This window comes from Schistocerca serialis, chromosome 1, assembly GCF_023864345.2.
Source record: "Schistocerca serialis cubense isolate TAMUIC-IGC-003099 chromosome 1, iqSchSeri2.2, whole genome shotgun sequence".
Taxonomy (NCBI): Eukaryota; Metazoa; Arthropoda; class Insecta; order Orthoptera; family Acrididae; genus Schistocerca; species Schistocerca serialis.
In genome coordinates, this window is record NC_064638.1 from 1,173,776,290 (window position 1) to 1,173,790,030 (window position 13,741).

Sequence of the window (13,741 nt, forward strand, 5' to 3'; positions counted from 1 at the left end):
CCCAGCACCGTTGCTGGGTTCAATCCTCAATGCTGTTTGTTGGTTTTGATGAGTTGACAGAAAGGTGGGGGCTACACCTGTTCCAGGTCTTGCTGCATTACCAAGTGAGGTGTATTGTGAATCCAGTTGATAAGGCTCTCTTGTTGTCATCCAGCCGCATAGGTTTATATGAAGTTCTCCAAAATTTGAAGCCTTCCATTGAGCCTGAGAAGCTCCCCTTTGTTGGTTGCTTATGCAGTATTTTGGGTATTAAACCCACATGGTGATGGCACAGTTGCAATTTAACCATCACCTCAAGTGACCTGGGCAGTCGTGTGCAGCCTGCTTTGTTGATTTGCAGGGCTTTTCATACATCTGTCATTTTCAGTGTCTGAAATGTGCTACCTCTTATGCAGACTTGCTAATTCAGAACATGATTGTCAGGTTAGCTCGTGATTCAAGGTTTATACTAGGGCATTGACCTTATCCAACCCTTCGGCAGCCAACATTGACCAAATTTTGGAATTGCATGAGCTTATGGCATTGGCAAGGGATTTCCTTTCTGATAATTAGCAGGTGGCTCAATTGGGTGTGAATGTTAAACAGCGCCCAGTTTCCCACAGGATACCCCAGATGACCTTGCCTCCCTCCAAGTGTTTCTGCTGTTGCTTTCACTGGACTCTAGGGCTCCACCTGACGCTTCGCACGTGTTAAGGCATATTTTGCTGACATTGGTAGTGGATGGGCAGCCAGTTGAACTTCAGGTAGACGTGTGGAGTGACGGTCAGCCTAATTAACTTAGATACGACCAGGCTTTTTGGGTGCTCAGTGCTGCAACGGTCGCTCCATCAGATTGTGTCTTATAGTAAACAGTGAATTCCGTGGTGGGGGCATCTCTGTCTCTGCGTGGTATAAGAATGTGGAAAGGCAACTTACCTTGTTAGTGGCCAAGTCATCACTGGTGCAAAATATGTTCGGGGTTGACACATTTTCTGTTTTTGGCTTCGAGATCATTGAAAAGTGCATGTAGTTTTTCAAACCATTCCTTTTCGTGATTTGGACTCTAGCATGATTCTAATGTGTGCTCTTTCAGAATACCTTCGGCCAAATAGATAATTTTGAGGCACATGTTTCTCTTAAGCTGTCAATGGTACCCAAATTTTGTCATCTCCACCCCATCCCCTTCACCATTCACAACAAGGTGAAGGCTGAGTTGCAACATTGGCAGGATCAGGGTGTCATTTCTCCTATTTTGTCAAGTCAGTGGGCCACCCCTTTGGTGTTGATTCAGAAGTCTGATGGCACCATGCGCCTTTACTGAAGCTTCAAATATATGATCTATGGGCAATGTATCACAGATTCATATCCAACTCTATGACAGGCAGAGTTGTTGGTAAAGTCGTCAGGGGCCAATTTTTTCCCACATTGATGTGCACAATATTTACCTGCAGTTGCCATTGGACATGGTTTTTCTCGGACTTTCCTGGTCCCCAACACCCCCTTCAGGCTTTCCCAGTTTAATCATTTTCCATTTTGAATCTCATCTGGGCCGCGATTTTTTGAATGGTATTTTGAGCAGGTGATACAGGATGTCCCCTGTTGCGTCATTTACCTTGATGACATGTGGGTCATGGGCCCTACTCGGAATGACCATTTACAAAACCTTCACTCACTTTTCCAATGCCCCCTGAAGAATGGTCTTCATTGCAGGCTGTATAAGTGCAGTTTTTTCTCCCCAAAAAGTGCATTCTTTGAGTCATGTGCTTAGTAAAGATGACCTTGTCCCCATGGATGAGCATACCAAGACCATTGTCAACCTCCCAATAACGTAAAGGAGCTCCAGTCTTTTTTGGGTAAGATTTTATATTACGCTCAGTTCATTCCCCAGACCACACATATCTGCCAGCCTCTTAACTGGCTTTGCCAGAAGGGCATTAAGTTTGTCCATATTGCAGATTGTCACCAGGCTTTTCAGTCTCTGAAGCAGTGTTTGTGCTCTGGAGCAGAGCATGGAGGAGCAATGCTGTCTTGTGGTCGTTTCCGTAGCATTGCATCCTTGCATACTCCAGTTGCTGCAAGCGTTGCATTAGGGTATGACTCATATGAACGCGTAGGAGTGACGTAGTCTGTACTTGGGTGGCAGTCAATCATGACATCAAACATATGATGCGTTCTTGTGGAGCTTGTGCACAAAGCCAGGCTGCAGTGCAGCACCAGTTCTCTCTTTGGCTGGTCCACAAGCTCCCGTGGGACAGGATACACAGTGATTTTGTCACCCCTATTGGACAGCATTTGTTTGTTGATGGTCGTTGCAGTGCCTGGTTTCATGTACATAGCGGAGGGAGTCTTCAGGGCCCTGGTACCCGACAATGGTTGACAATTTGTCACAGAAGTTTGAGGACTTCCATGACCACAGTGGTGTCCTGCATGTGACTACTGCTCTGTTTCATCTGGCTTCTAACATGGGAGTTGCTGCGCTTTGCCCATACATTTAAGACACAAATGAAGAAGTCTGTGTCTGCTGCTTCCCATGATGATCTTTCTGGCTACATACTGGGCAACACCATTCAACTTTGTGGATGCAGCCCAGTGGAACAAACGTTTGCATGGGCACCAGCTATAAAGTCTCCTGGATTTGGTGCACCCCGAATCGCATGCTACAGAGCACCATGGACTGCCACATTTTCCTCCCAGGGCTTCCGTCTGGGTCCGATCCTTTGGGTCGTGGCAGGAATGGCAGCTGGGTTTTTGAGGATGCCTCAAACATCAGCAGTTGTTCTGGTCGATGCTGGTAGGAAGCATGCTCTGTTTGGGCAGTGCCATGGATATGATCTGCTGGTCGACCAGGCTGCAGATTTGGTCATGATGTTGTTCTGGGTGAGGGGCTCCACTTGCAGTGGCGTGCTTCTCTGTTGCCGCCTCCTCTCTGCGCACCACTGTTCTCCCATCACCTGCAGTAACAGCTCTCAGTGAAGCCCACACCTGCGCCTGTTGATGTGGATCCCATGGATTCTGATCCACCCTCCACCTCCTTCCTTCCTCACCAATGGAGGTGGCATCACATCCACTGCCACAGGCACCCCCCCCCCCCCTCCCCTCGCCACTTTGCTGTGGCCTCCGCCCTTGCCCCATTGCTGGGGCCTCCATACTCCATGCTCTTCTGTCTTAATCAGCTTTAGCGTTGCCTCCTTTGGTAGTTGGTCATTGGTCCACAGGTCTGGCCCCAAGCCTGGTTGTTTCTGGCCTTACGTAGTCTTTTTCAGAGGGATTTAGTATCCCCGCCAGCAGACATCACTAAGGAGACTGAGGTGGCATGGACAGTGTAGTGAGATAGTGCAGAAACCTGCCATGGAGAGTGCACACAACATTTTGTATGGCAGACTTGTTGACAGAATTGTTTACCTGCGAGAGGCAGTAGGCCGGGTTTGCCAATGAGTTCATCCATCACGGACCTCACCTAGTGTATCGTGCCATGCGTTGTGCCAAGTGCTTAGCTGTTAGCCATCAATGCATGGTTCATATCTGTGGATTTGGACTCTCTGCATCCCGTAGATTGACTCACATGGCAAGTTTGTTTCGTGGGGTCCTGTTCCCAACTATTATCAAGCCACCCTTGGCTTGTTTAGTATTTGCACCAATCATGTAGTGAAGTGACAGTGTCTTGCCTGTTCATATACTAAAGTCAACTATAGGAGCCCACTTTCAAGCTCATGTTTTAAAACATTTTTTAAACACCATCACTTCTTGTGAACTACCTCATTGTATTGCAGTGGTGTGAGATGTTTATTTGGAAATCACACTAACATATTTAGAGATACAGGTTCTCAGCTGTAGTGTTAAGAGAAAATAACATTGACATCTGAATGAGTGATGCGGTTGCTCTTTGAATGAAACTGCATTGTCTTAAAGTATAGCAACAGAGCAGCATACAGGAGAGATTCTCACTGTCTAGCTGTATCTCTTGGCTAGCTGCTTGGAGAGAGAATGAATCATGTCGGCTGCTAATAGTTAATGGAGGGTGATGTGCAGAACAGCTGAAAATTGGGACACCTCCCTACATGGCGCAGGCTAGAGTAACATTTATGTATCTCTTATATGTCATTCTGATTGAAAAGGACTTCATTGCCAAACTGCTTTCAGTTCAATTGTGAACATCTACAATTTTTAATTTGTTAATGTATTTTATGGCCTTCATTAGACCTCACTAGTCATTTGTATGAAGGTTTACACACAAAATTATGAGTTTTTGTTATTCATTAATTCAGTTAAATAATAATTCAGTAATATTCCAAGATACAGTTCAATAATACAATGGCAATACAAAGGATTGTTACAGTTTGTTATTATGTAAAGGGTTTTTTGCTCTTCTGCCTGCCTAATATTTCTACATTCTTTCAGCTATCTTTATCTCTCCCCCCCCCCCCCCCCCCCCCCCCCCTCCCCGCCCTCTCTTTCACACACATACTCAGGTCATCTGCTGTAATAATCTTCCTTAATTTTTGTAATCCATTTAATGTTACTATTCCACAATTTTTCTATTATTCTTGTAGTAATTCTGTTTTTCTTATCAGATATTCAAAGAATGAGATGGGTTTCTTCCTGGTGATGCTCATTATCTGTTCTATTTTCTTGTATATTGTTTCATTTGAAGCTGATCTCCATTGTCTATTTACTTCATATTGTTTATTTATACATGTCCTAAATATTCTTCTATCTGGCTTGAATATGCTGATAAATTTCTGCTGTGTTAGTTGTTTTGGATGTGGTTTCCATTGACTATGTTATTTCTTGCTGTGTAACTTTTTTGTATGTTTTAATTTTGCAGTTATCAATAGCATTTTTTTTGTTATTTGTGTTTTCCATAATGTATTTTGCTTTGTACAGTTTATTTTATTCTATTTTGACATGTCAGCTTTTCATGTAGAATGCATTTAATTATTCAGCTAAATATTAAATTTATCAGTGGGACAGTAATTTTCTAGTTTGGCTGCTGCAAGTCTCTAACAAGCGGCAAAAGGTGACTCAGAATGTTGCAAGGAATCCATTACTTATTTTTGGATGGCAGATGTGAAACAGTTACAATGTGCTTGGTGCACTGTACATTGACCCTCTCTTGTGATGGTCAGACGTGGTTGACCAGAACCACGAAGACAATATGCTTACCATCACATTGTCATGAGTCCAAAATCAGGCCACTGTCACATCCAAGTGCACCATAGATACGGATATTGCATGGTTCAACCAACCTGCTAAATGGAAGCTCACAATGAGGCATCTTTCAAACTTAGTCAAGTGCTGATAACGCTGTCTCACATGAGCACGCAACATCTGTGTCCTTTTCAGTGATCACTCAACATTGATGCTTTTGAATGCCCCTTAGGCCCATTTCACACAAAAATGGTGTAGCACAGGTGTCTGGCAGGGCACTGTTTTAAGCCATGTCCATGTTAACAAATGAGGCAATGCACACAGAAGTGACTTCGTGAAGACACTGTGCTTTGTGCTCTCCGCCATGTCTTTCAGTAGCCATTAGTTGTGCATGGAAGCAACATGTGACAGACACATTCAAGTCATTAATTTGAAGTGTCAAAATGCAAAATGATTTGCAATTTAGTACAAAAGTATTTTCAATTGCATGATCATAATCGTGAGGACTACTGCAGTTGTAGTGTGCTAGACAAAGCGTGGCAGAATGTCACTGGTGGACTAAATATTAGGTTAGCCAATAGATCTCATCATTAATAATATTGTACTTGGTGTTGCACAAATGAATCGTTCACCTAAACAATTTTGTAACCACAAAAAAGCAAATTTTATAGGAGAACAAAAAAAAGCTGTTCTATGCTTATCTATTGGAGCTTACAGTATGTGGTGAAAAGCTATCCTGCACATTTTTGTGACAATTATTACACCTTTTTTTTAATTTTCTTGGATGAACAACATTGTATCTGCCCAATTACAACATTGGGCTGCTGGAACACACTGGTTTTCCTGTGTTACGTACTGCAAAAATGGAAAGTTTATTTTGAGAAAGTGCAACAACACAGAGCAAAACACACAATGTTTATTACAGTACAGATCTGCAACAGCATAAAAAAGAAAGAATTAACACCATTTCTGTGGCACTACACTAAACTTTTAGAGTCAGCTTTACAATTTCTGCTAGGCAGACATGTAAATTCACTATTTGCTTGTTAATTGTGCATAGACATTACATTTTTCAGTTGGGAGATGCTGCCACATGTCAAATAAGGCATCTTTTTCTCACTTTTTACTGACAAAAGATTATCAGACAAGATAGGTAAAACTGAAATGTTATCCGGCAGCACATTTATTTTCCCAGTATCCTGTTGGCTCCTTTGCAATGCTTTGGCAAACCAGTGATTGCAGAATATTGCAACATTTTCTTCCCCTTAGTTTAGGGTCATCAGATGAAAATTGTAGTAGCCATACTTAGTTATTCTGAATGAGCCCCTGTAAAAACTGTGGTCTAGTCCACTAAGATCCCTGAAAACTTCTGGTTCAATATTACAAAGAGTCCAGTGTCCTTGGCATTGCAGTAACTTGAATTCAGTCATCTGGGTGATATACAGGGTGTATGAAAAAGAATAATTCAATTTGGCACGTCTGTATTTCTGAAACTAATAAACATATTGCATGAACTTTGCTTTTTGATGAACAGGAAATTCAAAAAGTTTTTTTCATACCTTTTTATAGATGTTCAATATGCCCTCCTTGAGATGCACGGCATATGTCCATGCGGTATTCAAAATGTTCCCACTATGCAGTGAGCATGTCTTCAGTTACAGCTTTCAAAGCTGCTGTTATGTCTCAGTTCATTCATTGTTGTTGGTAATGGAGGCACATAAACAGAGTCTTTTATAAACCCCCACAAGAAATAATCACATACAGTCAGGTCCTGTGACCTTGGAGGCCAATAATGTAAGGCTGAATCATTTGATCCAGTGTAACCGATCCATTATTCAGTAATCCGTTGGTTTAAAAATTCCTGCACTTCCAAGTGCTAGTGTGGCAGTGCCCCATCTGTTGGTAAATGAAGTCGTCCGAATCAGTCTCCAACTGTGGGAAAAGAAAGTTCTCAAGCATATTGAGATATGTGCTTCCTGTAACAGTGTTCTCAGCAAAGAAAAATGGACTGTATACCTTTCTCTGCGAAACTGCACAAAAAACATTACATTTTTAAAAGCCCCTCATGTTGTACTGCTTCAAGTGGTGTTCTGTACCCCATATTCTCACATTATGACAGTTCACCTTTCCATTTAAATGGAGTGTTAGCTTGTCACTAAACACTAAGCTTGGAAGCAAACTGTCATCCTCCATCATGTCAAGAAGGAAATTACAGAACTTCACACTTTGTTGTTTGTCACCTTCACAAAGAGTTTGCAGTAGCTGAACTTTGTATCGTGTCGTGTGTAAACATTGATTCAACACACACCAGATGGACATCGGGGGCATGTTGAGCTGTCGAGCTGCACGGCAAATGGATTTCTGTGGACTCCTTGTGAAATTATGGTGGATGCGTTCGACATCTGTGTCAGACACTCGGGGATGACCTGACACTTTGCCATTACACAAAACCTGTTTCTCTTAATTGTTTATGCCATCATCTAGTGTTCTGTCCTCTAGGATGATCCACACCATACCTAGTATGAAAGTCACATTGAACAGTTATTACTGACCCATACTGCGCAAAACATAGAACACAAAATGCTTTCTGTTGTCCCGACACCATTTTTACTAGAACTAAAGTGAGTGCACACTGCTGTTACGTAGTGGGAATCACGTAAAACTTAAGTCACATTGAACAGTTATTACTGACCCATACTGCTCAAAACATAGAACACAAAATGCTTTCCGTTGTCCCGACACCATTTTTACTAGAACTGAAGTGGGCGCACACTGCTGCTACCTAGTGGGAATCATGTAAAACTCAAGAGTTTTGCTCTTTCCAACTGTAGTTGTTCACCCACATATCTCAGATAACATAATAGTTATGACTTTTTTAAAACTGAATGATTCTTTTTGATACACCCTTTATTTGTAAAGGTCATTTGTTCTTCTCTGTAAGGGCAAAATCCCTACCACATGGTAGGAAACTATGCCCTCTAATGAGGAGTTTCCGGTCTATGGCAGTGAAATATGTATGGATGATCAAATTTTGGAAAAGTGTCTTAATACTTTGAACATCTCTCATAAAATCTGTGATATTTAGGCTTACATACAAACGAAAATCATATAAAAAATAGTGATTGTGATCAAAACAATTCAGTTTCAACTAGTTACACTATTACATTAGAACTGTGCAAACATTCAACAAATAGCTACAACTTTCTTTCCACACAAATCATGAGAAACAATTTTTTTCATTATGAGTTGCAGGTACAACTTAGTTCCACTCACAGCATGAGGAGGCAATTTTCCAGGAACAGGACCATTTCTCCTTGACATATTAGGGCATCCACTATCCCTGAATGCCTTGCATGTATTGTCCTACCATCCACAAATGTTAAGTTTGTTTCCTTTCTTTATTCTGGCACTTTTGTGCCCCGCTTGTTGTTTGCTGAACAAAGAATTACGTGGTTCACCAGTGGTACTATAAATAAGTTCAGACAAAACCCATTTCATCAGAAGATTCAGAGCGTTTGATACAAATCCATTCCAATTCTAACTCACTTTCAACAAAAATGTTGGTTTCAACATTGTTCAGGCAATCCTTACCTTTTAATGCAGACCACTCACTAGACAAAAAATTTGCTTTTTTTTTTTTTTTTTTTTTTTCTTTCTAGTGTAGCACTGTAAAGAGAGACCAAAAAATATAAGAGGGCAGTACACCGAATAAAAAAAGGTACTGAGTCACAGATAGCCACAACAAAAAGACAATCAGAAAATAAGCTTTCAGCCAACAAGTCCTTCATTGGAGATAGAAAACGCACACACAAGTCACACATACATGACTGCAGTCTCTGGCTTTAACGACAGTGTGGCCTCATCTGCCAGAGACTGCGTTCATGTGTGTGTGTGTGTGTGTGTGTGTGTGTGTGTGTGTTTTCTACCTCCAATGAAGGACTTGTTGGCCAAAAACTTATTTTCTGACAGTCTTTTTGTTGTGACTATCTGTGACTTAACATCTCTGCTATTTGGTGAGTAGCAAATATCCTTTTCATAATATTGTTCATTCCATCCTGGATTCTCTATTTTTGAAATATAAAAAGGTAGCAGTGGTTCCATCAGGTTCTGGAGTGTTAATTGGCATCGTTCTTCAATTCTTGAACAACTTTTTAAGATGACCACCTTCAGAGTGCAACCTTATCATTGAGAAAGTCAAGAGGGGAAGAAATAGATGAGAGCTTTTTAGGTGATATAGAAGATCATGATCGGTAGGTTGAGGTTTCTTGTTCTTCCTCATCTGGACCTTCTCCCACTCTGCAAGCAAATACTTCTTATACATTTCTGGAAGTGTCTTTAGTTATTAAATTCAATTATAACAAGAGGAGGAAAGTGCAAGTAAACATACAAGCCCAATGAAAGTGCTTGTAACTGTTTTCAGGAATTTATTAAAACAAAAACATGACAAAGTAGATTAACTTGATGCAGATATGACATTTCTCCAAAGTTTGCTTCCAGATATAAAAGCAATGGTGGCACAAGAAAAACTTAAGTTCAGAATAGGTATTTTAAGTTAAATACAAACTTCTGGGACAGCGTGCCCTAGGTTGTCCTCCCCTTGTCAGTGACACCTGTTCGAATAGCTTTTCTGATAGCTACATGTTGCATGGATCAAATGCAGCACCACAATGACAGGCAGATAACAAAACTGAACTTTGTAATAGCTATCACTTGAGCGAGTTTGTAAGATTCAGCCCTAACTAAAAGTATAACATAGTTTCATGTGATAAAAACAATGCTTATCAAAAACAATAGTCATAAGTTAGTACCTAAACCACCTTTTTGTAACATTGTGCAAAAGTTAACACTTCACAATTAGCTGTTATTCTGACTATGAGTGGTTAGTGGGTGCAGTATCTATCCTGAAGTATAATGGATGTGTGTTCTACAAAGCATTTGGAAAGATATTATCTAATATACAGGTTGAATCACATAAAACTTGCAGCAAAAATCTCGCGGAAATGGAAAGTGCCACTGATGTGCGGTTCTCATAGAATAGATTAGTAGTCATAAGCTCCTGTTGTTGGTCAATAAAGAAAGTGTAATATTACTTATAAAGTGTATTTTTTGTGCAAACATACATTTTTTTAAATGGAACAATGCATATTGACATTAACAAACTAAAAGTAGGGTAAATTAGAAAGTTAGTGGTGTTCGTTGCAGAATGCTAGTATGGGTCATTTACGAGATATCTTATTTTGAAAAGTTCCCACACCAACACTTGTACAATACCTGTGGTAGCTCACACTAAAGAACAACACAAGTGCATAAACTAGTTATGTGGATTCTGACCATTAACGAGACAACTGAACATCATATGTTGTGTTAAAAGTTACCACCGGCAACAGCAATACAAGCTCTCATTCTGGTTATGGAACAACTGCTGCATCTGAGAGTTTCAGCGGAGATGTTTGAGGAGGCTGCAGTAGTACATAATTGCATATCATCGGCCGTAGTTGGTCTGTTCCTGTAGAGAGCGTCTTTCAGTTTTTCCCACAGAGAAAGTCTACAGGCATCAGATCCAGAATGGGCCAGCCAAGGTACAGGTCCTCTGCACCAATCTAATGATTTGGAAACAATTCATCAAGAAGTGCCATAATACTTTCTGCACTACGGGCTGGACAGCCATAATGTCGGTACCACAGGTTCCTCCTAGTCTGAAGGGGAACATCATCTAGCATCTGTGGAAGGTGGTCTGTTAGGAGGCTGTAATACTTGTACACATTCAGTGCTCAATCTATGAAGAATGGGCCTATGAGCTGATGGTTCACTATCACACACCACATGTTTACACTCCATGGATGCTAACATTCTACCTGACGAAGCCAATGAGGATTGTCAACAGACCAAGTAGTGCACATTTCAGCGGTTTACCTAGCTTCATCACTAAACAAGATACATGATACATCTGGAGTATCCTGTCTTAATGCCCATGTACAGAAGTTAACACAATTCTCATAATCGTTCCCATACAGCTTTTGATGGAGAGAGAGATGTGATGCAGATGGAATTTATGTCGATGGAGAATACGTAGGACTCTTGCGTGACTCACCACTTCCTCGTGCCATTATGCGGGAGCTAACATGCGGATCAACTGCAGCAGCAGCAAGAACATTAATTTCCCCCTCTTGTGGCGACATTTGTTTCCTTCTGTTACGTTGTCTAGATGCTACACTACCACTTTCACATAACTAGTTGAAGAAGTTGATAAATAATTACCAAAATAGTTGACATCTGTTGGAATCTTGCCTGATACACTGTATAAGAATGAATTGCATTCTTCCTACATTCTCCATACACCATGAGCATGTCGGCTTTTTCTGCACTGTTAAATCCTGTTGTCCACTCACAACCTTCTGCTTCGACTGACACACACTAAATGACTAGCAAGTTGCAATGCACTCAAGGAACACACAAGCACACTCTAAGCAAACATAACAACATTATTTCTAGCAACTGTGCAGGTTGAATGGCATAAACAAGTGTCAGTGTGGAAACTTTTCAAAATGTGGTATCTCATAAATGACTTGCAGTAGGATCCTTCAACAGACACTACTGACATTCGAATTTACCCTGCTTTTAGTCTGTTACTGTCAGTCAGCAGTGTTACATTTTAAAAAGCGTATGCTTGCACAAAAAAAAAAAACCACTTTTTAAGTATTATTACATCTGTTTTGTGGCTAACAATATGAGCCCCTGCCTACTAATCCATTCTGTGAAAACTGCACATCAATAGCACTTTCCATTTCCTCAATATATGCAGTGCAAGTTTTAAGTGAGTCACCTTGTATAGTGGAGTCGTTAAATGAAATTGTATTTCACTGCTCACTTGGTATCATATGAGGCTATTGCCACATTGAGATCTTGAAAATGTTCCATCGTAGTTTTGGATAACATTGTGTAACACACACATAGCTGGAATTATAAAATCAACTTTGGGAGGATTGCAATGCAGTGGCATATTTAAAGCTCTGAATGTAGACATTAACATACCTAATGCACTTTCCATTGAGTTTTGCTACCCCTCCCGTGACAATCTACTGTTAAATATTCTTCACTCATTTGTCAATTGAGTCCATGAGGAAAGTTTCATTACATTTGTGCAAAGAGGAAATGCCTCAGCTGCCATGAAATAAAAAGGAACCTTTTATGTCTCACCCAGTAATGGAGTTGGGTCTGATGGTAAGTGTCCTTGTTGCAAAGCTCGACTAAAATTACTTTTCTGAAAAGCGTGTCCATCACCGTTGCGTCTCTATGCATCTATGTCCACTGTTACAGATAACCCATCTGCATCTGCAAGGCCTAACAACACAACTGCAAAAAAATGCTTGGTAGTTCACAAAGGCACATCCTGAATGTTGTGTTGCCTTTATTCTTACATGTTACCATCAACAGTATTGACACAGTTGGGCAGATTCCACAGTGCATAAAAACTGTGTGTTACTTGCTCCCATTTGCCTGCAGAAGGCATAGGCATATGTTCAAGTTATAGGTTTTGCCATAAAACCTGTGATGTTGCATGTACAATTGACTAGACTGTGGAAAGGTCTTTATGAAAGTAGAATAAATGGGCTTTGAAGGAACATCCAGGAGCCCAGTACCTGCAAAAGAACAAAATGCAATGCACATTGATGAAAATAATACCACAAATGTCTGAAGCTATTTATAACACACTGAAAGAGGAATATGTGAAGGCAAATAAATTTAATAAGTACTGCAGTCAAGTAAAATTTGTCTTTCCACATAAATTGCAGATTTTCTCCTTTATATTCTGGGGGGTATATCCTGGCCATCCTTCACTGCTAATAGCACCAGCAATTTTTTTATAGCTCTCACTTTTTATTCTGTTTTTGTATTCGGGTTGTCATTAGCTACAGTGCTTCATCTGCCTCAAATATTTCTATTGATTTCGTTATATATGCGTCGCACCATCTAAATTTGGGTGTCATATTGATAAACATTGTGTGTCAGACAGCTGCAGCGATGCTAGCGCTCGAAGCAGTTGATTTCTCCATGCAGTAAAAGACAAACAATTCTTTTGATCAAATCTAAGGCGAGATGCTAGATTTGAGCAAAGAAAATTTGACTAATGTCTAACTTTGTCAAAGTTCCTTATTACACTATCAAATTTTATTATAGGCTAGTTTAATATCGGCCTTACCAATCCACTTCCCATCAACCCACACTGAAACACTGCATCATGAGTTGTGCACACTGTGGATATTTCGCCATGACACCGAAAAAAAAGTATAAGAGAGAGTATAAGTGAAAAATGTATAGATGAAGTTTTACTGTACATAGTATTCAAGTTAAGATATCACATGGCTTTGTAGCTTCATGTGTTTAGCAGCTGTTGATTATAATTACTTATTAGCTACTGTCTGTCTGATTAGATGCCCTGTAACTTTTATGTAGTTTTTATGGTATAATTAAGTGGCTTATATTGCTGTACACTCATTTCTCAGAGATGTATCTTTTTAGGTATGCAGATGAAATTTGGTGTAAATGATTACCAAGATTATGTTATTACTTGAATGCATGCTTTGTGCGCCCACAATGCAGCCGGAAGCTTGTG

At 40.4% G+C, this 13,741-nt stretch overlaps 1 protein-coding gene across 1 annotated transcript in view; it reads left to right on the forward strand.

The window, feature by feature from the left end:
- LOC126418600 (core histone macro-H2A.1-like) overlaps positions 1 to 13,741 on the forward strand; it is a 65,902-nt gene that overhangs the window by 40,542 nt on the left and 11,619 nt on the right. The gene's annotated exons all lie outside the window — the stretch shown is intronic.